The following is a 25,007-nucleotide window of genomic DNA, read 5'->3' as shown; positions in this document are numbered from 1 at the left end:
TACTGTGGGAAAAGTGAAGAGAGGAGGAAGATAATGGATACAGAAAGCCAGGAGGGTGTTGCAATATTCTGTACAAAAGATAATGACAGCCTGATGTAAAGGTACTTTCTTTGGCTCTGATTCTGAGGAGGGAGAGATTGTATCATAAATGGAAGAATTATAAATACCATATTTATGTTAGTGCTTGACAAAGATTCCATATTTGACCAAACTGTAGTCAGGCTCCTCTGAACTCTCTTTTCAAGTAGACCCTGATTTGGGGGCTTTTTGTTTATCTCTGCATTACCCAATTTTAGCAACCATCCTTCTAAAGTCAGTTTAGCTAGATTCTCCCAGTACTGATACCTGATCACTCTTTTGAGCTGTTGCTTCCTCTTTCACCATCCCCCAAGTGATGGCTGATCACCCTGGCCTGCTGTCAACAAGAATCGGATTAGGTTAGTTTTGCCAGCTTCCTCCCTTGACCCTGATGTTTCTTCTAGTGATTTTCCATCCACTGACCTCCCTCTCTGCACTTTGGTTATAAATTTCCCTTTTCTTTCTGCATGCAGAGTTTAGTCCAATCTCTCTGTCTTACTGTAAAAGTCCATTGCAGTAGTAACTGTACTTATCATGGTGGTCTTGACTGAAGTGTGCCTTACAGTCTTTAACCAGTGTCATGAATAAGTTTTTCTTTAACAAGCTCCAGAAGAAATGTGAAGAAGAAATTAAGTTTTTTTTCTTATTTTGAATACAACTTATCTGTTATTGAGTAATCATTCAGATTATTCCTCATTCGTAATTAAGCAAAATTATTTAATTTTGCTTCTCTTTGGCCTTACCCAAGAAGATCATTCTGTGGAATCCATCCATATAGCTGGGTATTTGCTCCTAGTGTTTCTGGTTTCTTTTCCTGTGTATCTCCACAGAACCTGCTAAGACAAGTACATTTACTCTGTTAGAAAACTTTTAGAATCACATCCCATCAGAAGGAGGCAGTTAACTTAGAATTAATCAGGTTTGATGATTCCAGGTAATACACAAGCAAACTGAGGTCCTAAGTGATCAAGTAATGAATGTTTTTAAACCATTGACACCACAACAGTGTTTTCAAATGCTTGCAATAATCCTAGTCGACAGGCTATCATCATCAGGTTAATTCTAACTTGTAGATGAAGATAAAAGACAATCTGTATCTGAAACAAGTGTATATTGGTATTACTAGGCCATTCTGGTAAAGTGGATTTTGAAACAAAGTTTTCAGAGGCAAAGGGAAGGAATGTCATTTACCTCACTAAGAAATTGTTAGGGCTTTGACCTTTGTTATATACTTGGTAGTAACTTAGAATCAAGTATTTCCTTTTTTATTATAGTAAAATATACATAATGATGTCTATCATTTTAAAGTATTGTAAGTATAGAATCTGGTGGCACTAGATACATCCACAGTGATGTGTAACCATAAGCACTATCTATATCCCAAATGTTTTCATCTTCCTTACATAAACTCTGTATAATTAAGCAATAACTCCCTATTCCCCCCACTCCCTAGCCCCTGGTACCTCTGTTCTACTTTCTGTCTCCATGAATTTGTCTAATCTAGGTATCTGATATAAGTGGAATCATACAGTATTTGTCTTCTGACAACATTATTTCACTTAGCATTATGTCTTCAAGGTTAACGTATGTTGTAACATATCAGAATTTCCTTTCTTTTTAAGGCTGAATAATATTCCATTTTGTGCATATATCACATTTTCTTCATTCATTCTGGTATTGTGAACAATGTTGCTGTGACCATTGTTGTACAAATATCTGTTTGAGTCCCTGATTTCAATTTCTCTTCATAAATAGTCAGGATTAGAATTACCGGGGCATATAACAGCTCTATGTTTAACTCAGTGAGGAACAACAAAAATGTTTTTCAGAGCAGATACATCATTTTGCACTCTTATGAGTATAATAGAGAAGAACAAATCTGATTTCATATTAGATCTGTTTCTTTTACTTTAACCTTTCTGTTCTGTTTCCTGCGTTGGTCATGCTGGCTCTGCACCTTTTGTAAAATAATGTTGGCTACAGCCTGAAATGTACAGGATAGCCTATTCTCAAGTCTCTGACCTTTAAAAGTCCATTAATATAGAGATAAAAGTTACAGAACAGAAAATAATATTTGTCTTGTTAGAGGTTTACAGGAACATCATGACCTGACCTACTTGGAGAGTGGCAAGAACAAAGTACAGTCCTACACCAAGAAGTTTGCAACAATTAACCACATACCTCTCTTACCTTGCCTTTAAAAGTGCTTTCTTGAAACCCTTTGGAGAATTCAGGGTTTTCTGGGCACAAGCCACCCACCTCCTTCGTGGACTTGCAGTAAACCTTTCTCTGCTCCAAACTCCTATGTTTTGGTTTGTCTGGACTCACTGTGCATCAGGTATACAAACTTGCATTTGGTAACAGAAGTGTAACACATGAGGTCCTATTTCTCCACATTCTTGCTATTTTTCTTGCTATTTTTCTTTTATTTTTTATAATAGTTATCTTAATGTGTGAAGTGGTTCTTCGATTTGCATTTCCTTAATGATTAATGATTTTGAGCATTTTTGCATGTACTTTTTGACCATTTGTGTATCTTCTTTTGATAAGTATCTATTCAGGTACTTTCCTATTTTTCAATTGATTTTTTGTTGTTGTTGAGTTATAGGAGTTCTTTATGTATTGTGCACATTAGTTCCTTATCAGATATGTGATTTACAAAGATTGTCTCCCAATCTGTATATTGTATTTCACTTTCTTGATAGTACCTTTTGATGCACAAAGTTCTGCATTTGAAGAAGTCCAATTTATTTACTTTTTATTTTATTGTTTGTGCTTTTGGTGTCATACCTATGAAATAGCAAAATACACTGTGATGAAGTTTTCCCTTAGGATTTTCTTGTAAAAGTATTATATAAAGTAAAAAGTATTATATTTTTACTTCTAAATTTTGTCTCTGATCCATTTTGAGTTAATTTTTTTAAGGTAAGTGTCCAACTTTATTCCTTTGCATGTGGATATCAAGATTTTACAAGCACTATTTGTTGAGAAAATTGTCCTTTCCTCACTGAATGGTCTTGCATCCTTGTTGAAAATCAATTACCCATATGTGTGAAGGTTTATTTCTACTTTGCCTTCTATTCCATTGGTTTATATGTCTGCCCTCTTCCCACTACTACACTGTTAATTTACTGTAGGTTTATAGTAAATTTCTAACTTCAGTGTTAGAAAGCGTGAGTCCTTTAACTGTTGTTTTTCAGGATTGTTTCGACTATTTGTGGTTCTTGTAGTTCCATATGAGGTTGAGGATTGGATTTTTTATTTCTACAAAAAGGCTGTTAGAGTTTTGATAGGCATTGCATTAAATCTGTAGATAGTTTTGGATAGTGTTGACATCTTAACCATGTTAAATATTCCTATCATGAACATACATAGGATGTTTCCATGTATTTAGGTATTCTTTAATTTCTTGCAGCAATAATGTTTTGTGGGGAATTCCCTGGATGTCCAGTGGTTAGGGCCCTGAGCTTCCACTGCAGGAGGCATAGGTTTGATCCCTGGTTAGGGAACTAAGAACCTGCATGCCACACAGCACAGTAATAATAATAATAATAAAAATAATAATAATAATAAATATTTTGTGGTTCTCATTATTCAAATGTTTTACCTCCTTGGTTAGATTTATTCTTAATTATTTAATTTGTTTTGTTGCTCTAGTAAGTGGAATTTTGGAAATTTCATGTTCAGAGTGTTCACTGACCCTGTGTGTATGAACAAAACTTATTTTTGCCTGTTAATCTTGTATTATGCACCTTAGTTAAGTTTGGTTATTATCCTTAGTAGTTTTTTGTGAATTCTTTGAGATTTTCTATGTATAGTATCATGTCATCTGCAAATACACATTGCTTTACCTCTCCCATTCCAATGTGGATGCATTTTTATTTCTTTTTCCTGTGTCATTCCTATGCTAGAACGTCTGGTATAAGGTTAAATAGCAGCAGTGAAACAATACAACCTTGTATTGTTCCTGATCTTAGGAAGAAAGCTTTCAGTTTACACCACTGAGTATGACATAAGTTGTGGGTTTTCCAAAAGTATCCTGTATCATATTGAGGACTTCTCCCTCTATTCCTAAGTTTCTTGAGAGTTTTCATCAAAAGAATGTTGGATTTTCTCAACTTCCTTTTCTGTGTAAGTTAAAATGATCATTTGTTTGTTTGTTTTTCCCTTCATTATATTCATGTGCTGTATTACATGGATTGATTTACATTTGCTGAACCACCTTTGCAAAAATAGAATAAGTATCATTTTACTATGGTGAATACTCCTTTCAATATTCTAGTGGATTTGATCTGCAAATCTTTTCTTGAGTATTTTAATGTCCATATTTAGAAATGATCATGGTCCGTAATTTTATTCTTTTGTGGTGTCTTTATCTGGCTGTTGGGAAAACTAGTAAAGTAGTCTTGTTTAGGCTTCAGAGGCAAAAGAAGGCCTCTGACCGACTTGTGACCCTGCCTGGACTGCAGGCCAGCTTGCACACCTAACAATTCTTACTAACAAGTCAAGCAGCAAGTACAATAAGAAAGGGAGTGGGTCTTGGAATTTCTTGAGCCCTGGGGACCTGGTCAGTCCCCTGGGGTCTAGAAAATCTTGTGACTCATATGGTGAAATCAACAGCATTGTTACAGTTGAACCAGAGCTGCATTTTTGCATGCAAACTGATGACATCAGTTTGTGGCCTGGAATTATAAATGGAAGCCCCCAGAACTACAATTTGAAGTTTCACCCCTGAGGTGGACGCACCGCCTGGGACCCTTCCCAGCTGGGACTCCAGATTGCTGTTACACGGGATTTCCCAGCTGCTGTTTGAATCTGGATGAAGGTGTCGGCCCAATCTGGTGATGTATACTCTGTTATGTCTTTCTAATACTTTTATTCATCCCCTTCTAATGACTGTATATTGAAATTAAGTTAAATCATCTTCTATTAAAGAAATTAATTAAATCTGTTCAGTTGTGTGAGACGAGTGGGTATTTTGCCGGTGAATCCAAAGAACCTGGAAACTGAAAGCAGGTTTCGGCAATACACAGGCTTTCATATCAGGTAAATCTAGCCTCACAGCATTATATAATGTTTCCTTCTTTTCACTTTTTTGTAATATTTGAAAAGGATTACTTAATTATTTAATTATATAAATGTTTGATAGAATTTGCCAGTGATGCTATCTCTCCAGGACTTTTCCTTTTTGGTAGGTTTTTGATTACTATTTCAGTCTCTTAACTTGATATAGGTCTGTTGAAATACTCTATTTCTTGTTTAGTCTGTGTAAGTAAATTGAGTTTTTCAAGGTATTTATCCACGTATTCCAGGTTGTCTAATTTTCGTTGTGCAAGTTTTGATAATATCCTCTTTTTTTCTTTCAGTTTTGTTGATATATAATTGACATACAGCACTAAGTTTAAGTTGTATAGCATTATAATTTTACTTACATACATTATGAAGTGATTATCACAATAAGTGATAAATGAATAAGTGAATATCCATCATCTTATGTAGGTACAAAATTAAAGAAATAGAAAAAAAATTTCTTCACATGAGAACTCAAGATTTACTCTCAACATTTTTCATATATAACATACAGCAGTGTTTATTTATGATGTATATTGCATTCCTAGTACTCATTTATCGTATAACTGGAAGTTTGAACCTTTTAACCACCTTCCTCCAATTGTCCTTTCCCCAGTCCCCTGCCTCTGGTAACCACAAATCTGATCTGTTTTTCCATGAGGTTGTTTTTTCTTTTCTGTTTTGAAGTATAACTAACCTACAACACTATGTTAGTTCCTGTTACACAATACAGCTATTTGGTATTTCTATACCTCTCAAAATGATCATCACGATAAGTCTAGTTACAACATGTAAAACTATTGCATAGTTATTGTCTTATTCCCCACACTGCATTTAGCAAAATACATACATATATATGTGAAAATACAAGATTATTTTAAGTTGCTGATCTCTTAAGGTCAAGTGCATTTTAACAACCTTGCATTTTTACTTCCCTCACCACACTTACTATTTTTGACATCATATTTTAAACCTTTTAGTTTCATGTATCTCTTAACTACTTATTATGAGTATACATGATTGTATTACTTTTGTGTTTTAACCTTCCTTCTAGTTTTATATCTGGCTGATTTACTAACTTTACTATATATTTGCCTTTACCAATTTTTCCTTTTGTGATTTTCATGTTTCTAGTTGTGACCTTTTCTCTCTCACTTAGAAAAGTCCCCTTAACATTTCTTGTACACCTGGTTTGGTGGTGCTGAACTCTTTAACTTTTGCTTGCTTGTAAAACTTTTGATCTCTCCATCAAACATGAATGAGAGCCTTGCTGGTGAGAGTATTCCTGGTAGTAGGTTTCCCCCTTTCATCATTTTAAATATTATATATTGTGCCACTCCCTTCAGGTCTGCAGTGTTTCTGCTGAAAAGTTAGCCAATAGGCTTATGGGAGTTTCCTTGTAAGTAACTTGTTCCTTTTCCTTTGCTGCTTTTAAAATTTTCTCTTAATTTTTGCCATTTTAATTACAATGTGTCTTGATGTGGTCTTCTTTGGGTTGATCCTGTGTGGGATTGTCTCTGCTTCCTACAACTAGATGACTGTTTCCTTTCCCAAGTTAGGGAATTATAGCTATTATGTCTTCAAATATGTTCTCTGTCCCTTTCTGCCTCTCTTCTCCCTCTGGGAGAGCTATAATGCAAATGTTAATATGCTTGATGTTGTCACAGAAATCTCTTAAACTGTCTTCTTTCTTTTTTCCGTTCAACTTCAATGATTTCCACTACTTTGTCTTTCAGCTCGCTGATCGATGTCTCTGTATCATCTAATCTACTGTTGATTCTTTCTGGTGTATTTATCATTTCAGTTATTGTATTGTTCATCTTTGTTTTGTTCTTATTTATATTTTCTAATTTTTTGCTAAAAAATTCCACCTTCTCACTCTGTTTATTTAATCTTCTCCCCAGTTTTTCTGAACATCTTTACAATCATTACCTTGAACTCTCTATGGGGTAGATTGCCTATGTCCACTTCACTTAGTTCTTTTTCTGGAGTTTTATGTTGTTGCTTCATTTGCAACATATTCCTCTGTTGCCTTATTTCACCCAACTTGCAGTTTTTATTTTTATGTATCTGAAGGTTGGTTACATTTCCTGACCTTGTAAAAGTGGCCTTTTGTATTAGACATCCTATCCATCCAAGCAGTGCACCCTCATCCGGTCACCAGACTTAGATGCTCTAGGGGTACCTGTATTTGGGCTGCCTGTGTCCTCTTGTTGTGGTAGATTGATTACTATGAGCCCTTAGCTCTTCTGAACGTACTCTCCACTGGCCTTTAAGGCCATTGTTTTGGGGGCATGGCTTCCTGGTGCTGGAGCACTGGTCTGGGGAGCCTAACATTGGGCTTGAACTATGCACTCCTTGGGGACAACCTTTGCTAATTTGCTCCCTTGGTGCTATGAGTCTTGACTATACCACTTCTTCACCCCTCCTATCTGTCTCACTGTGCTAAGAGGTAAGCTGGGGTATTCTTACTCTCCCATCTTGGCTACACCTCCTTCATATCCTCTTATAAACTTTTTATCTTTGAAAAGCCATTAGTAATCTCCCTAGGTTCATTTCTCATTTTAAAATTATTTGCATCTACTTTTTTTTTTCTCTTTGGCAGTTTAGCTAAAAGTTTGATAATTTTGCTGACCTTTTCAAAGAACCAGGTTTAGGTATTATTGATTTTCTCTGTTTTTTGTTTGTTTGTTTGTTTGTTTTATCTCTTCTCTAACTCCATTATTTTTTTCCTTCTGCTATCTTTTGGTTTAGTTTGCCTTCTTTTTATAGTTCTTTAAAGTATAATATTAGTATATTGATTTTTAGATCTTTCTTCTTATTTAATGTAGGCACTTGCACTTATAAATTCCTCTGAGTCCTGCTTCTCCACATCTATTTATTTGGACTGTTGTGTTTTCATTCATTAAAAAAAATACTTTCTGTGGCTTTCCCTGGTGGCGCAGTGGTTGAGAGTCTGCCTGTTGATGCAGGGGACACGGGTTCGTGCCCCGGTCCGGGAGGATCCCACATGCCATGGAGCGGCTGGGCCCGTGAGCCATGGCTGCTGAGCCTGCATGTCCGGAGACTGTGCTCTGCAACAGGAGAGGCCACAATGATGTGCTGTATCCCACGTACAGCAAAAAAAAAAAAATTTCCAATTACTTTTCTTTCCAGATTTTTTTTGTTTATATTTTACAATACTTTTACATTTACAGAAAAATTGCAGAATTTCCACAAACCCCACATCCAATTTCTGCTATTACTAGCATCTAACATTAATATGGTACACTTGATTTTTTTTTTTAAGATTTTTTTTATTCTTGAATTTTATTTTATTTTTTTTTATACAGCAGGTTCTTATTAGTTATCTATTTTATACATATTAATGTATATATGTCAATCCTGATCTCCCAATTCATCCCACCACCCCTTGCCCCCATGTCAATACATTTGTTCTCTACATCTGTGTCTCTATTTACACCTTGCAAACCGGATCATCTGTACCATTTTTCTAGATTCCACATATATGCATTAATATACTATATTTGTTTTTCTCTTTCTGACTTACTTCACTTTGTATGACAGTCTCGAGGTCAATCCACATACCTACATATGACCCAATTTCATTCCTTTTTATGGCTGAGTAATATTCCACTGTATATATGTACCACATCTTCCTTATCCATTCGTCTGTCAGTGGACATTTAGGTTGCTTCCAAGACCTGGCTATTGTAAATAGTGTTGCAATGAACTTTGGAGTGCATGTGTCTTTTTGAATTATGGTTTCCTCTGGGTATATGCTCAGTAGTGGGATTGCTGGGTCATATGGTAGTTCTCTTTTTAGTTTTTCAAGGAACCTCCATAATGTTCTCCATAGTGGCTGTATCAATTTACATTCCCACTAACAGTGCAGGAGGGTCCCCTTTTCTCCACACCCTCTCCAGCATTTGTTGTTTGTAGATTTTCTCATAATGCCCATTCTAACTGGTGTGAGGTGATACCTCATTGTAGTTTTGATTTGCATTTCTCTAGTAATTAGTGATGTTGAGCAGCTTTTCATGTGCCTCTTGGCCATGTGTATGTCTTCTTTGGAGAAATGTCTATTTTAGTCTTCTGCCCATTTTTTGACTGGGTTGTTTTTTTTTTAATATTGAGCTGCATGAGCTGTTTATATATTTTGGAGATTAATCCTTTGTCTGTTGATTCATTTGCAAATATTTTCTCCCATTCTGAGTGTTGTCTTTTTATCTTGTTCATAGTTTCCTTCGCTGTGCAAAACCTTTTAAGTTTCATTAGGTCCAAATGAATTGTTTCATTTGTTTATTTTTGTTTTTATTTCCATTACTCTAGGAGGTGTGTCAAAAAAGATCTTGCTGTGATTTATGTCAAGGGACATTCTTCCTATGTTTTCCTTTAAGAGTTTTATAGTGTCCAGTATTACATTTAGGTCTTTAATCCATTTTGAGTTTATTTTTGTGTATGGTGTTAGGGAGTGTTCTAATTTCATTCTTTTACAAGTAGCTGTCCAGTTTTCCCAGCACTGCTTATAGAAGAGGCTGTCTTATATACATTGTATAACCTTGACTCCTTTGTCATAGATTAGTTGACCATAGGTGTATGGGTTTATCTCTGGGCTTTCTATCCTGTTCCATTGATCTATATTTCTGTTTTTGTGCCAGCAACATACTGTCTTCATTACTATAGCTTTGTAGTATAGTCTGAAGTCAGGGAGTCTGATTCCTCCAGCTCCAGTTTTTCCCTCAAGATTGCTTTGGCTATTCAGGGTCTTTTGTGTCTCCATACAAATTTTCAGATTTTTGTTCTAGTTCTGTAAAAAAATACCATTGGTAATTTGTTAGGGATTGCATTGACTCTGTAGATTGCTTTGGGTAGTATAGTCATTTTCACAATATTGATTCTTGCAGTCCAATAACATCGTATATCTCTCCATTTGTTTGTGTTATCTTTGATTTCTATCAACAGTGTCTTATAGTTTTCTGAGTACAAGTCTTTTACCTCCTTAGGTAGATTTATTCCTAGGTATTTTATTCTTTTTGTTGCAGTGGTGAATGAGATTGTTTCCTTAATTTCTCTTTCTGATCTTTCATTGTTAGTGTATAGGAATGCAAGAGATTTCTGTGCATTAATTTTGTATCCTGCAACTTTACCAAATTCATTGATTAGCTCTAGTAGTTTTCTGGTGGCATCTTTAGGATTCTCTATGTATAGCATCATGTCATCTGCAAACAGTGACAGCTTTACTTCTTCTTTTCCAATTTGGATTCATTTTATTTCTTTTTCTTCTCTGACTGACATGGCTAGGGCTTCCAAAACTATGTTGAAAATAAGTGGCTAGAGTGAACATCCTTGTCTTGTTCCTGGTCTTAGAGGAAATGCTTTCAGTTTTTCACCATTGAGAATATTGTTTGCTGTGGGTTTGTCATATATGGCCTTTATTATGTTGAGGTAGGTTCCCTCTAGGCCCTCTTTCTGGAGAGTTTTTTTCATAAATGAGTGTTGAATTTTGTCAGAAGCTTTTTCTGCATCTATTGAGATGATCATAAAGTTTTTATTCTTCAATTTGTTAATATGGCATATCACATTGATTGATTTGCATATATTAAAGAATCCTTGCATATAACTTCCACTTGATCATAGTGTCTGATCCTTTTAATGTGTTGTGGTATTCTGTTTGCTAGTATTTTGTTGAGGATTTTTGCATCTATATTTATCAGTGATATTAATTTTTAATTACTTTTTTTTTGTAGCATCTTTGCCTGGTTTTGATATCAGGGTGATGGTGGCCTCATAGAATGAGTTTGGGAATGTTCCTTCCTCTGCACTTTTTGGAAGAGCTTGAGAAGGATGGGTGTTACCTCTTCTCTAAATATTTGATAGAATTCACCTGTCAGTCCATCTGGTCCTGGACTTTTGTTTGTTGGAAGATTTTTATTCACAGTTTCAATTTCATTACTTGTGACAGGTCTGTTCATATTTTCTATTTCTTCCTGGTTCAGCCTTGGAAGTTTACACCTTTCTAAGGATTTGTCCGTTTCTTCCAAGGTTTCCCTTTTATTGACATAGAGTTCCTTGTAGTAGTCTCTTATTATGCTTTGTATTTCTATGGTGTCCGTTGTGACTTCTCCTTTTTCATTTCTAATTTTATTGATTTGAGTCCTCTCCCTCTTTTTCTTGATGAGTCTGGTTAAAGGTTTATCAATTTTGTTTATCTTCTCAAAGAACCAACTTTTAGTTTTATTGATCTTTGCTATTGTTTCCTTTGTTTCTATTTCACTTGTTTCTGATCTGAACTTTTTGATTTCTTTCCTTCTACAAACTTTGGGTTTTGTTTGTTCTTTCTCTAGTTCCTTTAGATGTAAGGTTAGATTGTTTGAGATTTTTCTTGTTTCTTGAGGTAGGATTGTTTTGCTATAAAATTTCCACTTAGAACTGCTTTTGCTGCATCCCTTAGGTTTTGGATCATTGTATTTTCATTGTCATTTGTCTCTAGGTATTTTTTGATTTCCTCTTTGATTTCTTCAGTAATCTCTTGGTTATTTAGTAACATATTGTTTAGCCACCATGCTTTTTTTTTTTTTTTTTACATTTTTTTCCCTGTAATTTATCTCTAATCTCATTGCATTGTGATCAGAAAAGATACTTGATGATTTCAATTTTCTTAAATTTACTGAGGCTTGATTTGTGACCTAAGATGTCATCTGTTCTGGAGAAAGTTCTGTGTGCACTTGAGAAGAAAGTGTAATATGCTGTTTTCGGATGGAATGTCTTATAAATATCAATTTAATCCATCTGGTCTTTTGTGTCATTTAAAGCTTTTGTTTCCTTATTAATTTTCTGTCTGGATGATCTGTCCATTGGTTTAAGTGAGGTGTTAAAGTCCCCCACTATTATTGTGTTACTGTCGATTTCCTCTTTTATAGCTGTTAGCATTTACCTTATGTACTGAGGTGCTCCTATTTTGGGTGCATATATATTTGTAATTGCTATATCTTCTTCTTGGATTGATCCTTTGGTCATTATGTAGTGCCCTTCCTTATCTCTTGTAACATTCTTTATTTTAAAGTCTATTTTATCTGATGTGAGAATTACTAGTACAGCTTTCTTTTGGTTTCCATTTGCATGGAATATCTTTTCCATTCCCTCATTTTCAGTCCCTAGGTCTGAAGTGGGTCTCTTGTAGACAGCATATATATGGGTCTTGTTTTTGTAACCATTCAGCGAGCCTGTGTCTTTTGGTTGGAACATTTAATCCATTCACATTTAAGGTAATTATCGATATGTATGTTCCTATGACTATTTTCTTAATTGTTTTGGGTTTGTTTTTGTAGGTCCTTTTCTTCTCTTTTGTTTCCCACTTAGAGAAGTTCCTTTAGCATTTGTTGTAGAGCTGGTTTTGTGGTGCTGAATTCTCTTAGCTTTTGCTTGTCTGTAAAGCTTTTGATTTCTCTATCGAACATGAATGAGATCCTTGCTGTGTAGAGTAATCTTAGTTGTAGATTCTTCCCTTTCATTGCTTTAAATATATCATACCACCCCTTTCTGGCTTGCTGAGTTTCTGGTGAGAAATCAGCTCTTAATCTTATGGGAGTTCCCTTGTATGGTATTTGTCATTTTTCCCTTGTTGCTTTTAATAATTTTTGTCAATTTGATTACTATGTGTCTCGGTGTGTTTCTCCTTGGGTTTATCCTGTCTGGGACTCTCTGTGCTTCCTGGACTTTGGTGGCTATTTCCTTTCCCAAGTTAGCGAAGTTTTTGACTATAAACTTTTCAAATATTTTCCTGGGTGCTTTCTTTCTCTCTTCTCCTTCTGGAACCCCATTCATGTGATTGTTGGTACATTTAATGTTGTTCCAGAGGTCTCTTAGGCTGTCTTCATTTATTTTCGTTCTTCTTTCTTTATTCTCTTCCATGGCAGTGATTTCTACCATTCTGTCTTCAAGGTCAGTTATCCATTTTTCTGCCTCAGTTATTCTACTATTGATTCCTTCTAGTGTATTTTTCATTTTAGTTATTGCATTGTTCATCTCTGTTTGTTTCTTCTTTAATTCTTCTAATTCTTTGTTAAACATTTCTTGCATTGTCTTGATATTTGCTTCCTTTCTTTTTCTAAGGTCCAGGATCATCTTCACTATCATTATTCTGAATTCTTTTTCTGGAAGATTGCCTATGTCTGCTTCATTTAGTTTTTTTTTCTGGGGTTTTATCTTGTTCCTTCATCTGGTACATAGCCCTCTGCCTTTTCATCTTGTCTGTCTTTCTGTGAATGTGGTTTTCGTTCCACAGGCTACAGGACTGTAGTTCTTCTTGCTTTTGCTGTCTGCTTTCTGATGGATGAGGCTGTCTAAATGGTTTGTGCAAGCTTCCTGATGGGAGGGACTGGTGGTGGGTAGAGCTGAGTGTTGCTCTGGAGAGCAGAGCTCAGTAAAACTTTAATCCATTTGTCTCCTGATGCATGGGTCTGAGTTCCCTCCCTGTTAGTTTTTTGGCCTGAGATGTTTGAGGACTGGATCCTACAGGCTCTTTTGTGGGGCTAATGTCGGACTCTGGCAAGGCTCACGCCAAAGAGTACTTCCCGGAACTTCTGCTGCCAGTGTTCTTGTCCCTGTGGTGAACCATTGCCACCTCCTACCTCTGCAGAATACCCTCCAACACTAGCAGTTAGGTCTGCTTCAGTCTCCTGTGGGATCAGTGCTCCTTCCCCCTGGGTCCTGATGTGCACAGTACTTTGTGTGTGTCCTCCAAGAGTGGAGTCTCTGTTTCCCCCAGTCCTGTCAAAGTGCTGCAATAAAATTCCACTAGCCTTTAAAGTCTGATTCTCTGGGAATTTCTCCTCCCACTGCTGGACCCCCAGGTTGGGAAGCGTGACATGGGGATCAGTACCTTCACTCCAGTGGGTGGACTTCTGTGGTGTAATTGTTCTCCATGTATCTTTTTTGGTGAGTTCCAGTGTCTTCCTGTCAATGATTGTTTGTTTTGATTCCAGTGCTCTTCCAAGAGGGAGTGAGCACACATCATTCTACTCCGCCATCTTGAACAATCTCTCTCCAGTTACTCTTGTGACTTATTCTTTGACCAATTGTTTGTTAAGTTCAATAGCATGAAAAAAACTTTGCTCTTATATAGACTCATCTATCTCTTTCTTTATTGATGTGATAAATTATATATTTATACATTGTGCTCCTAATTACATAAATTAATAATTGCTTTTTATGAATTTTTATTTTAAATCATTGAGAAAGTTTTTTAAAAATTGGGGCTACAACAGTATTGGCTTTTTAAAATTGTCTTTACTGCAATTTTACCTTACTGCTGACCTTTATTTCTTCATATGGTTTTACCTTACTGTCTAGCAGCATTTTATTTCAATTAGAAAGACTCCATTTGCATTTGTACAAGGAAAGTCTATTGCTAATTATGTCCTTTAGCTTTTGTTTATCTTGGAATATTTTAATTTCTACTTCATTTTTGAAGGAAATTTTGCCTGATATAGCATTCTTGGTTAACAATTTGTCTTTGAGGACTTTGAATTTATCAATCTACTGTCTTTTGGCCTCCAAGGTTTCTGATGAGAAATTGGCTAGTCAGCATAGTCAAGATATCTTTTAGGTGATGAATTCCTTCTCTCTTGCTTCTTTCAAGATTCACTCATTATCTTTGGCTTTTAACAACCTGGTTATAATATGTCCTAGTTTAGGTCTCTTTGAGTTTATCCTACTTGGTGTTCACTAAACTTCTTGGATTTGTAGATTTATGTATTTCATTAAATTGGGCTATTTTAGGCCATTATTTCTCTAAATATCCTTTCTGCCTATTTCTCTCTTTCTGGAGCTTCCACAATGTGTATGCTCCTTCACTGGATGATGTCCCAGAAGTTTGTTAAGCTTTGTTCATTTTTCTTCATTCATTTTTCTTTCTGTCCCCCCAACTTGATAAATATCAGTTATCCTTTCCTCAAGTTTATTTATAATTTTGCCTGTTCATTTCTGGTTTTGAACTCCTGAGGTGAGCTTTTCATTTCAGTTATTGTAATTTTCATCTCCAGGATTTCTTTTTGGCTCTTTCTTTAATAATTTCTTTTTCATTATCAATATTTCATTTTGTTCCTACATAATTTTTTTCTCTTTATCATTGTCTCCCTTTAGTTGTTAGTGCATCTTTATGGCAGTGGTTTTAAAGGCTTTTTCTAGCAGCCACAAAATCCAGACTTCCTCAGGAATTGTTTCTCTCAATTTATTTTTTTCCTATGATTGAGCTATATTTTTGTCTATCTTCTTATGCCTTGTGATATTTGTTGAGAGCTGTACATTTGATTTTTATAATGCTTTAACTCCAGAAATCAGAATTACCCCTTTGTTAGTGTTTGAATTTTTTTTTTTTCGGATTGTTGAAGTATTTCTCTTTACCAGAAACCAGGCTGAGTTTAAAGTTTTAGGTCTTCTCAGTTCTTTTTAAGCCAGTATCTTTCCCTGGACATGCACATTGCTTTCCAAATTCCACTATGTGAGGTTGTTTTTAATGACCTAATTCAATGTCTTGCTCCCTAATGGACAAAAAAGGAAAAAAAGAAAAAAATAGTGCTGATCCTTTAAAACTCCTGGATATTATTTCTGCTTATGAAGGTTGAAACAACTCTGGCCAACTTCTGTGCCTACACCTCAAGGATTAGAGGCAGTAATCAGCAAACAGAATGCAGAACCCCAATATCTGGAAAATAAGGTCTTTTTTACCCACAGTGGCTCCACCAATTTACACCAGAAATATAGGCATTTTGCCTGACATGGGGTTGAGTGATGGAGGCTTTGAGGTTGCTTTTAGTCTAAAGGGGTGAAATTGACTAAATTAACCACAGTTCCTAGTCAAGCTGTCCCCTGAGAGTTGTAAGTGCTCAGATAGGCCCCAGAGTTCCAATATAGTTACTTCCTACAGCTTTGGCTAGCACAATTATTTTTTTGGTAGAAGGACAAAGAAAATTTGTGCTTCCTATTCTACCCTGCTTTCACCCATAAGCATAGCATTTTAATGCAATTGAAAACTCAATAATTTTCAATAATTTTATGAAGATGCTTTTTGGATTAAATATTTAAATGAATACTACTTACACAAAATAATTTTAAAATAACTTCATTATGAAAACAAAAATTATTATGACCATTTGTAACTTAAAATTACATTTAATTCTAGATTTTAACTAAAGGTAAGGAGAAAAGGGTGTCCCTGGCAGTTTAAAAGCAACATCACTCAATTATAACCTAGAATGGTATCAATAAAAACTTGTAATTTATAGGAACATCATAGAGTGAACTGCATAAATCTTTTACTGTATTATTATAGTTTTTAGCTTTTTAAATAGAAGAATCACTATTTAGGAGTATTTCAGGAATCTAAGCTGTCAGTTCTGGGCTCAAACAGGGCCTGGTCCACATCCATTAATTATAAGAAAATAGAGTCCCAAGGCATTCTGTAAATCAAAGGTATATTTTTGAATATCTATTCCCTTATTCTCCATCATGGTAGCTGCAATTTGTGTGTATGCCTCAGATTAAAAAAAACAATAAGCACAACAAAACAAGGTTAGATTACATGGAAGCCTTAAAACGTAGATACAAAGCCGACTGAAATTTTGACAGTAGTGAATGATTGTTTTAACTTATTATTTAAAGAAAATTTTGCAATATGTTTTCCTGTTAGTAATGCCAGGTTTAAAACAAGACAGCAATCAAATATCCTGTTTTAACGGTTAGTACCTTTTTTTTTAACAGTTCAGTTAAATTGACACTAACAATACCAATAATAATTCTGACATTTTTAAGCACGCTTTAAGGAGATCTTCATGGAATTTAAAATAGCTGTCCCTGAAAAAATAAGATTATCTGACCTTCTGAGCAATCTGGGCAAGGGCTGATGCAATCACATTAGACTTTTCTTCTGTGAGGTTTTTGATCATTAACCCCAGAGTAAACACTACAACTGCATCTTTTCTTTTTTTTAACATCTTTATTGGAGTATAATTGCTTTACAATGGTGTGTTAGTTTCTGCTTTATAACAAAATTAATCAGTTATACATATACATATGTCCCCATATCTCTTCCCTTTTGCATCTGCCTCCCTCCCACCCTCCCTATCCCACACCTCTAGGTGGTCACAAAGCACCAAGCTGATCTCCCTGTGCTATGCGGCTGCTTCCCACTAGCTATCTATTTTACGTTTGGCAGTGTATATATGTCAACGCTACTCTCTCACTTTGTCCCAGCTTACCCTTCCCCCTCCCTGTATCCTTAAGTCCATTCTCTAGTAGATCTGTGTATTTATTCCCGTCTTGCCCCTCGTTCTTCATGACCTTTTTTTTTTTTTGATTCCATATGTATGTGTTAACATACGGTATTTGTTTTTCTCTTTCTGACTTACTTCACTCTGTATGACAGAATCTAGGTCCATCCACTTCACTACAAATAACTCAATTTCGTTTCTTTTTATGGCTGAGTAATATTCCATTGTATATATGTGCCACATCTTCTTTATCCATTCATCTCTTGATAGACACTTAGGTTGCTTCCATGTCCTGGTTATTGTAAATAGAGCTGCAATGAACATTTTGGTACATGACTCTTTTTGAATTATGGTTTTCTTAGGCTATATGCCCAGGAGTGGGATTACTGGATCGTATGGTAGTTCTATTTTTAGTTTTTTAAGGAACCTCCATACTGTTCTCCAGAGTGGCTGTATCAATTTATATTTCCACCAACAGTGCAAGAGGGTTCCCTTTTCTCCACATCCTCTCCAGCATTTATGTTTTGTAGATTTTTTGATGACGGCTGCTGCTTGTAAATTTCAGAGATTAATTCTTTGTCAGTTGCTTCATTTGCAAATATTTTATCCCATTCTGAGGGTTGTCTTTTCATCTTGTTTATGGTTTATTTGCTGTGCAAAAGTTTTGAAGTTTCATTAGGTCCTGTTTGTTTATTTTTGTTTTTATTTCCACTTCTCTAGGTGGTGGATCAAAAAGGAACTTGCTGTGATTTATGTCATAGAGTGTTCTGCCTATGTTTTCCTCTAAGAGTTTGATAGTTTCTGGCCTTACATTTAGGTCTTTAATCTATTTTGAGTTTATTTTTGTGTATGGTGTTAGGGAGTGTTCTAATTTCATTCTTTTACATATAGCTGTCCAGTTTTCCCAGCACCACTTATTGAAGAGGCTGTCTTTTCTCCATTGTATATTCTTGTCTCCTTTATCAAAGATAAGGTGACCATATGTTCATGGGTTTATATCTGGGATTTCTATGCTGTTCCATTGATCTATATTTCTGTTTTTGTGCCAGTACAATATTGTCTTGATTACTGTAGCTTTGTAGTATAATCTGAAGTCAGGGAGCCTGGTTCCTCCAGCTCCGTTTTTCTTTCTCAAGATTGCTTTGGCTGTTCAGGGTCTTTTGTGTTTCCAAACAAATTGTGAAATTTTTTGTTCTAGTTCTCTGAAAAATCCCAGTGGTAGTCTGATAGGGATTGCATTGAATCTGTAGATTGCTTTGGGTAGTAGAGTCATTTTCACAATGTTGATTCTTCCAATCCAAGAACATGGTATATCTCTCCATCTATTTGTATCATCTTTAATTTCTTTCATCAGTGTCTTATAATTTTCTGCATACAGGTCTTTTGTCTCCTTAGGTAGGTTTATTCCTAGATATTCTATTCTTTTTGTTGCAATGGTAAATGAGAGTGTTTTCTTGATTTCACTTTCAGATTTTTCATCATTAGTGTATAGGAATGCCAGAGATTTCTGTGCATTAATTTTGTATCCTGCTACTTTACCAAATTCATTGATTAGCTCTAGTAGTTTTCTGGTAGCATCTTTAGGATTCTCTATGTATAGTATCATGTCATCTGAAAACAGTGACATCTTTACTTCTTTTCCAATTTGGAGTCCTTTTATTTCTTTTTCTTCTTTTGTTGCTGTGGCTAAAACTTCCAAAACTATGCACAACTCCATATTTTCCAGAGTTTTGCACAAACTCTTCTAACTCCTGTGAGGGAAACAGTCTTTGTTCTAAGAAAGTTGATAGTATCAAGAATAAGTCATACAGTTTTCTCAAGGTGTCTGAATTTTTAGAATACTTCTGTTTTTCATATGTTAACCATTTCAGTGTACAAAATATGACCTGAAATCACTGGTTATTAGACAAATTAAAAATGACTTAAATTGATGTTCCCTTCAGCATGATAGAGTGGTGTGTGTGTGTGTGTGTGTGTGTGTGTGTGTGTGTTTACAAATTATTGACTACCTGTTGTCTTCTGCCAGGTGCAGAGCTACTTACATGTATCCTTTAACTTAGATATATGGGAATTCTAAGAGATATGTATACATTTGCAAATGAGAAATCTGTCTCAGTAAGGTTGAGTAATTTGTCCAAGTCTACACAGCAGTAGCTGGCAGAGCCAAATTTCTAAGTTAAGCTTGTTGATTGTAAAGCCAATGACTATATTCAGTACTCTCTACTGCCTTCCAAAACCCTTTCCACAGTGTTCCAAATAAAGAACATTTGATTCCTGCTTTAAGTTAAATAGTTCTGGTGCTTCACTTTATATTTAGTTTTGGAAGCTAATAAGATTATCATTCATTTTTCTGCTGAATCGCAGTCAGTATAATGACATAAGTTTGGTATATTTACTTTATCCTGTTTCCTAAATTTCAGTTTTCTTTTACTTTGGTTACATTTTCTCTTTGTATAAGCTTCCATAACACATTTAGAAATGAGATAGCCATGTAAATTCCTGACTAGATAAGACATGCAGAAAGAACTATAATGAATACTCTGAGGCTGACAGTAAAATAATAGAAATATATGACTTTCCATTAAAAATAAAAATATCATATTTAATCATGCTCAAGTAAAAAATGATCCTTTCATCCTATGTTTAACTACTAACAAAACTAAAACTAAGTCAACTAAAAGAAGGAAAAAAAATATATGAGTCTTGAAAGGGAAAGACAGGAAAGAGATTTATATTAAGGAATTGCCTCACATGATTATGGAGTTTGGAAAGTTTAATCTGCAGAATAAACCATGAGTCTGGAGACTCAGAGAAGAGCCATTGTTCTAGTTCAAGTCTGAAGTCTGTCTACTGGCAAAATTCTTTTTTGCTTGGGAGCATTCAGTCTTTTGTTCTATTCAGGTCTTCAACTAATTGGGTGAGGCTCACCCACATAATAGAGAGCAATTTGTTTACTCAAGGTCCACATATTTAAATGTTAATGTCATCCAAAAATACCCTCACAGAAACTTCCAGAATGATGTTTGGCTAAATAGCTGTGTGCCTGGCCCAGACAAGTTGACACATAAAATTAAACATCACACTATATTTTACATGGATTGGCTTAATATGTAAAGCTATCAATCTCTTAAAATTTCTTTTCATTTATGGCATTTTTCTTGATAAATTGGCAAATATTTTAAAATTTATATAAAAATTACATTTTCATCAATAATGAATGAACTTTGAAAAAGCAAAGGAAATACTGGAGACTACTTCATCAGATAATAATGCAGAATACAAAGTGAAGGCTACTGAATTGCTAACAGACTAAGTGAACCATAGAATAATGTAGTTAGGACAGAAAGAGAAGCATGAGTATGTGATAGTCCCATTTATGCTAAAAATGGTATCACAATTCATTGGGACAATCAGTGAGAAAAATTCATACTGAGTGGATTATCAGGTAGTTGTATAACAATACATTCATTATTCAGACAAAACAAGGAGGTGAATATTTACCTCCTAGCATGTATTAATAAAAAAATCTGAATGCATTAAATATATCATGTTAAATTATAATATTATACATATAAAAATAAAATATAAGAGAATGTCTCTTTAACCTCAGAAAAGATACAAATATTTTAAATGAGACTTTGAAAAGTACAAATCATAAGGTATTAAAGGATAGATTTGATTACATCAAATTTGGCAGTTTATGTTTAAAAAAGGAAATTAGAGGTAATATTAACAAAGATATGAAGCCATAGGAGAAGATATTTGCAATGGCTAGATCAAGGATTAATACCTAGATATTCTATGCTATGGAAAGAATTTGTATTTCTTGCAAAAATGTTAGAATATCCAAAATAATGTACTAAGTATATGAGTTTCAGAGAGGGAAAATAAGAATAATAAGTTTCTGAAAAGATGTTCAGCTTTGCTATTACAGAGAATACAAATAAAATTCAGCAATGTAATATCACTTTACCTCTTTGAAACTGACAAATAGAATAGTATCAAGGTGTAGATGAAATGTGGAAGATGTGACCACCTATGCACTCCTGATGAAACAACACATTTGTACAGATATTCAGTGAAATTAAATGTACAACACAATTAAATATGCCAATAACCCATGATACTATAATTTAATCCCACTATTGGATATAGATCTCAAATATATGCCTAGCTTTGCAAATTTTCCTCCTAATATTCTCCGTTGTAGGATGGAGATGGGGACATCTAATTATCCTTTGTGAGGAATAAATAAAATGTGATAAATACATAAACCAAAACTCTGCAACTCTCACAATGAATGAAATGGATTTACAAATAGAAACTTGGATTTGAAAAAAAATCATAGAGTAATAAGAAAAAGAAAATGTGAATTATAGTATAAAACAATTTATGTAATTATAAAACTCAAATCAATACAATATATAGTTTGAAGATACACAGTATCTGTGTAAATTGAAGTGAGATGATAAATATTAAATGCATTTGACTGGGTGCCTACTGGTTGTGGGGTAATGAAAAAAAAGAAGATAAAGAAAAAAATGTAAGAAAATAAATCAAAAGGGATGTCAGCTATAGGTTGATTATCATATGGCATGAATTGTAAGAATGATTAATACATTCCGAGGCTCTGAAATTAAAAAAAGAAAACCCCAAATTCCATAATTCCACAAACTTACATTTTGGCATTCAAAATCAAATTGACATCTTTTTCATGTTGTAATGGAATCTGAATACATGTATCATATTGAAAATTCTATAATAGATCATGTGACAATTAGTGCTACTGACACAAACATTATTGAGTAATAATCTATTTTGAAGTGATAATTTTAAGGTTTAGATTGTGATTCAACGTCAGTTTGAGATAAGTAGTTCTTGTCCTGGGTGAATAAGTATTATTGTTGGAATTAGGCTGGTGATAAAAGCATATGAGATTGTTGTTTTACACAGGATGGATATATATTACTTTTGTAAATACTTGAGTTTATAATTGTAAATGTTATTATAATTGGAATTGTTAATATGAATAGCGTGACTAGTGTGAAGGAGGTAAATAAGTTTATTACTTTTATTTGGAGGGAAATTTTTCACTCCTCTCTCCAACCTTTTCCTACATCTTCCTTACAGGGAAAAGATGAAAGTCTGAGTCTTACTGCAGATCCCTAGTTGGGTCACATTCCTTAGAGGATTGTTGTGCTGAGTGTTATAAGAATACACATACATGATTAACTGTGACTCTCCCTCTACTTCTTCAGTAGATGGGGCTAAAAGTTTAAGAAGAAAAGACCCTGTTCCAAAGATGGGTCTTCAATACTGCTTTTTCCTTTTAATGTTTACATTGGTCTGATTAATTTGACATAGCTGCCTGACATTGGTAAGATTTTGGCTCAAGGGTAGAAGCAGCTGTGTACACTTTGAGTTTAACCAAATGATCCAGGCTAATTTACCAGAGAGCTCTGCATAGGGATTAAGGCACAAATGTAGTTAACAAAAGGTTCGCACTTATATATCATCTGTCATTGTACATACTCTAACTCAGAAACAGAACAGAAATGTGGTTATTGTTTGTGGAAATGTTCAAGTTTTACACTTTCTCCCATCATATTCCTTTCTATTAGAGCCTCAAACCTCACGATTACTTTACTTGTCACTCTCTTTATGTGTTACTTTGCACATTCACATCGACTCGTATTTGTATGTAAACGTAGATACAGTGTACTTTAGTATCTGCTTTTTTAAAAAAGATTTATTTAATTTTATTTTTGGCTGCATTAGGTCTTAGTGGCAGCACGTGGGATCTTCATTGAGGCATGCAGGATCTTTCCTTGCAGTGTGCGGGCTCTTCGTTGGGGCATGCAGGCTTCTCTCTAGTTATGGTGTGTGGGTTTTCTCTCTCTAGTTGTGGCACGTGGGCTCCAGAGTGCGTGGGTTCTGTAGTTTGTGGCACGGCAGGCTCTCTAGTTGAGGCGCGCAGGTCAGTAGTTTTGGTGCGCAGGTTTAGTTGCCCTGCGGCATGTGGGATCTTAGTTCCCTGACCAGGATCAAACCCACGTCCCCTGCACCATTAAGGCGGATTCTTTACCACTGGACTACGAGGGAGGTCCCTAGTTTCTGCTTTTTATAGTTAGGGATACCATTGAAAATCTTCTGGAAATATTCTAATACCAAAATTAATCATGTGAATTGTTCAAACAATTAAATGTTATGAAAATGCTTGCTATATTAAAGAACCCCCTTACAGCTGTCATAAACTTAGGAATCATTTTTTTTTTTCATGAGTGTGAGAGCATGTCATTATTGAACTGCAGGGATGTGATTGTGCTTTTGTAGTGTCCCCAGGGCCCTAGTGTTCTCTGATGAGTGGAGACAGGGGAAATAAGATCCACTGGAAATACTTCAAAGCTCTTACACTTTCTGGACATCCTTAAAGTTCATACAAAAGAAATCAGTTAGATCCTTGGTGACATATAGTTGGTAAAACAAATAAATGCACAAATTCACACAAACACACATTATATATACATGTATGTGTGTTACTGGGTCAATAATAAGGCAATAGGAGAATTCTGAATATTTTTGAATTATTAAATATAGCAAATATAAGTAAGTCTCACACTATCCCAACAGGGCATAGACCTTTTATCAAAAATTATGAAATAAAATAAAAAAGGCTCAGAATATTTAAGTGATTACTTTCTGAGCAGAAACAATGGCTTAGAAAAAAGTAGAATGGATATCCAATATCATTTAACTTGTCAAAATATTAATGTACATATTCATATAACAGGAAAAGGAAAAATTTCTGTTACATGTTTTAAAAATTCTCCCAAATTCTCAACCTCTTCAATGAGTATTCCATATATTTCCTGACCTTACCTGAAACTCAGGTCTTACCCTATAATCCTTTAAGTATACTCAATCATTCTACCCTACCTACATCAAACAGGGTCCAGACAGAGTTTTAATGTGTGTCCTGCTTTCTTTTGACTGACATTTCCAACTGTTTCATTTTCTCTGCTTTTAAAAAATATCCTTTTCTTTATGTCTTTGTACTGTCAACTACTCATGTTCTCTAATGTCAACTGTCAGGCTGACAGGTGCAACACCTGTTCACACAAGCCTTAGACATTTGGATTATAGTCTCCAGTTCCACCCCAATTTCTGTTTTTTAACTCTAGGTGGTGTAATGTTTACAATAAACAGCCAATACAAAGTCATGTCTTCTTATTCCTTGACATCCCTAATTTAAAACCACTTCTTATGGAAAAGGCAAAACTATGGAGGAAGTAAAAATAGTGATTTCTAAAGATTTAGGGGGAGGGAAGGATGAAAAAGTGGACCACAGAGGATTTTTAGGAGAGTGGAGAGTCTGTATGAGAGTATAAGGGTAGGGCTTCCCTGGTGTCGCAGTGGTTGAGAGTCGGCCTGCCGATGCAGGGAACGCGGGTTCGTGCCCCGGTCCGGGAAGATCCCACATGCCGTGGAGTGACTGGGCCCGTGAGCCATGGCCGCTGAGCCTGCGCGTCCGGAGCCTGTGCTCCGCAACGGGAGAGGCCACAACAGTGAGAGGCCCGCATACTGTAA

At 35.1% G+C, this 25,007-nt stretch overlaps 1 pseudogene; it reads right to left on the bottom strand.

Annotated features, from left to right (window-relative positions):
• Positions 1 to 25,007, bottom strand: part of LOC103080550 (UDP-glucuronosyltransferase 2C1-like) — a 37,219-nt pseudogene that overhangs the window by 5,200 nt on the left and 7,012 nt on the right.

The sequence above is a fragment of the Lipotes vexillifer genome, unplaced genomic scaffold, assembly GCF_000442215.2.
Source record: "Lipotes vexillifer unplaced genomic scaffold, Lipotes_vexillifer_v1.1 scaffold1103, whole genome shotgun sequence".
NCBI classification, from domain to species: domain Eukaryota; kingdom Metazoa; phylum Chordata; class Mammalia; order Artiodactyla; family Lipotidae; genus Lipotes; species Lipotes vexillifer.
This window is presented reverse-complemented; position numbering and strand designations above follow the sequence as displayed.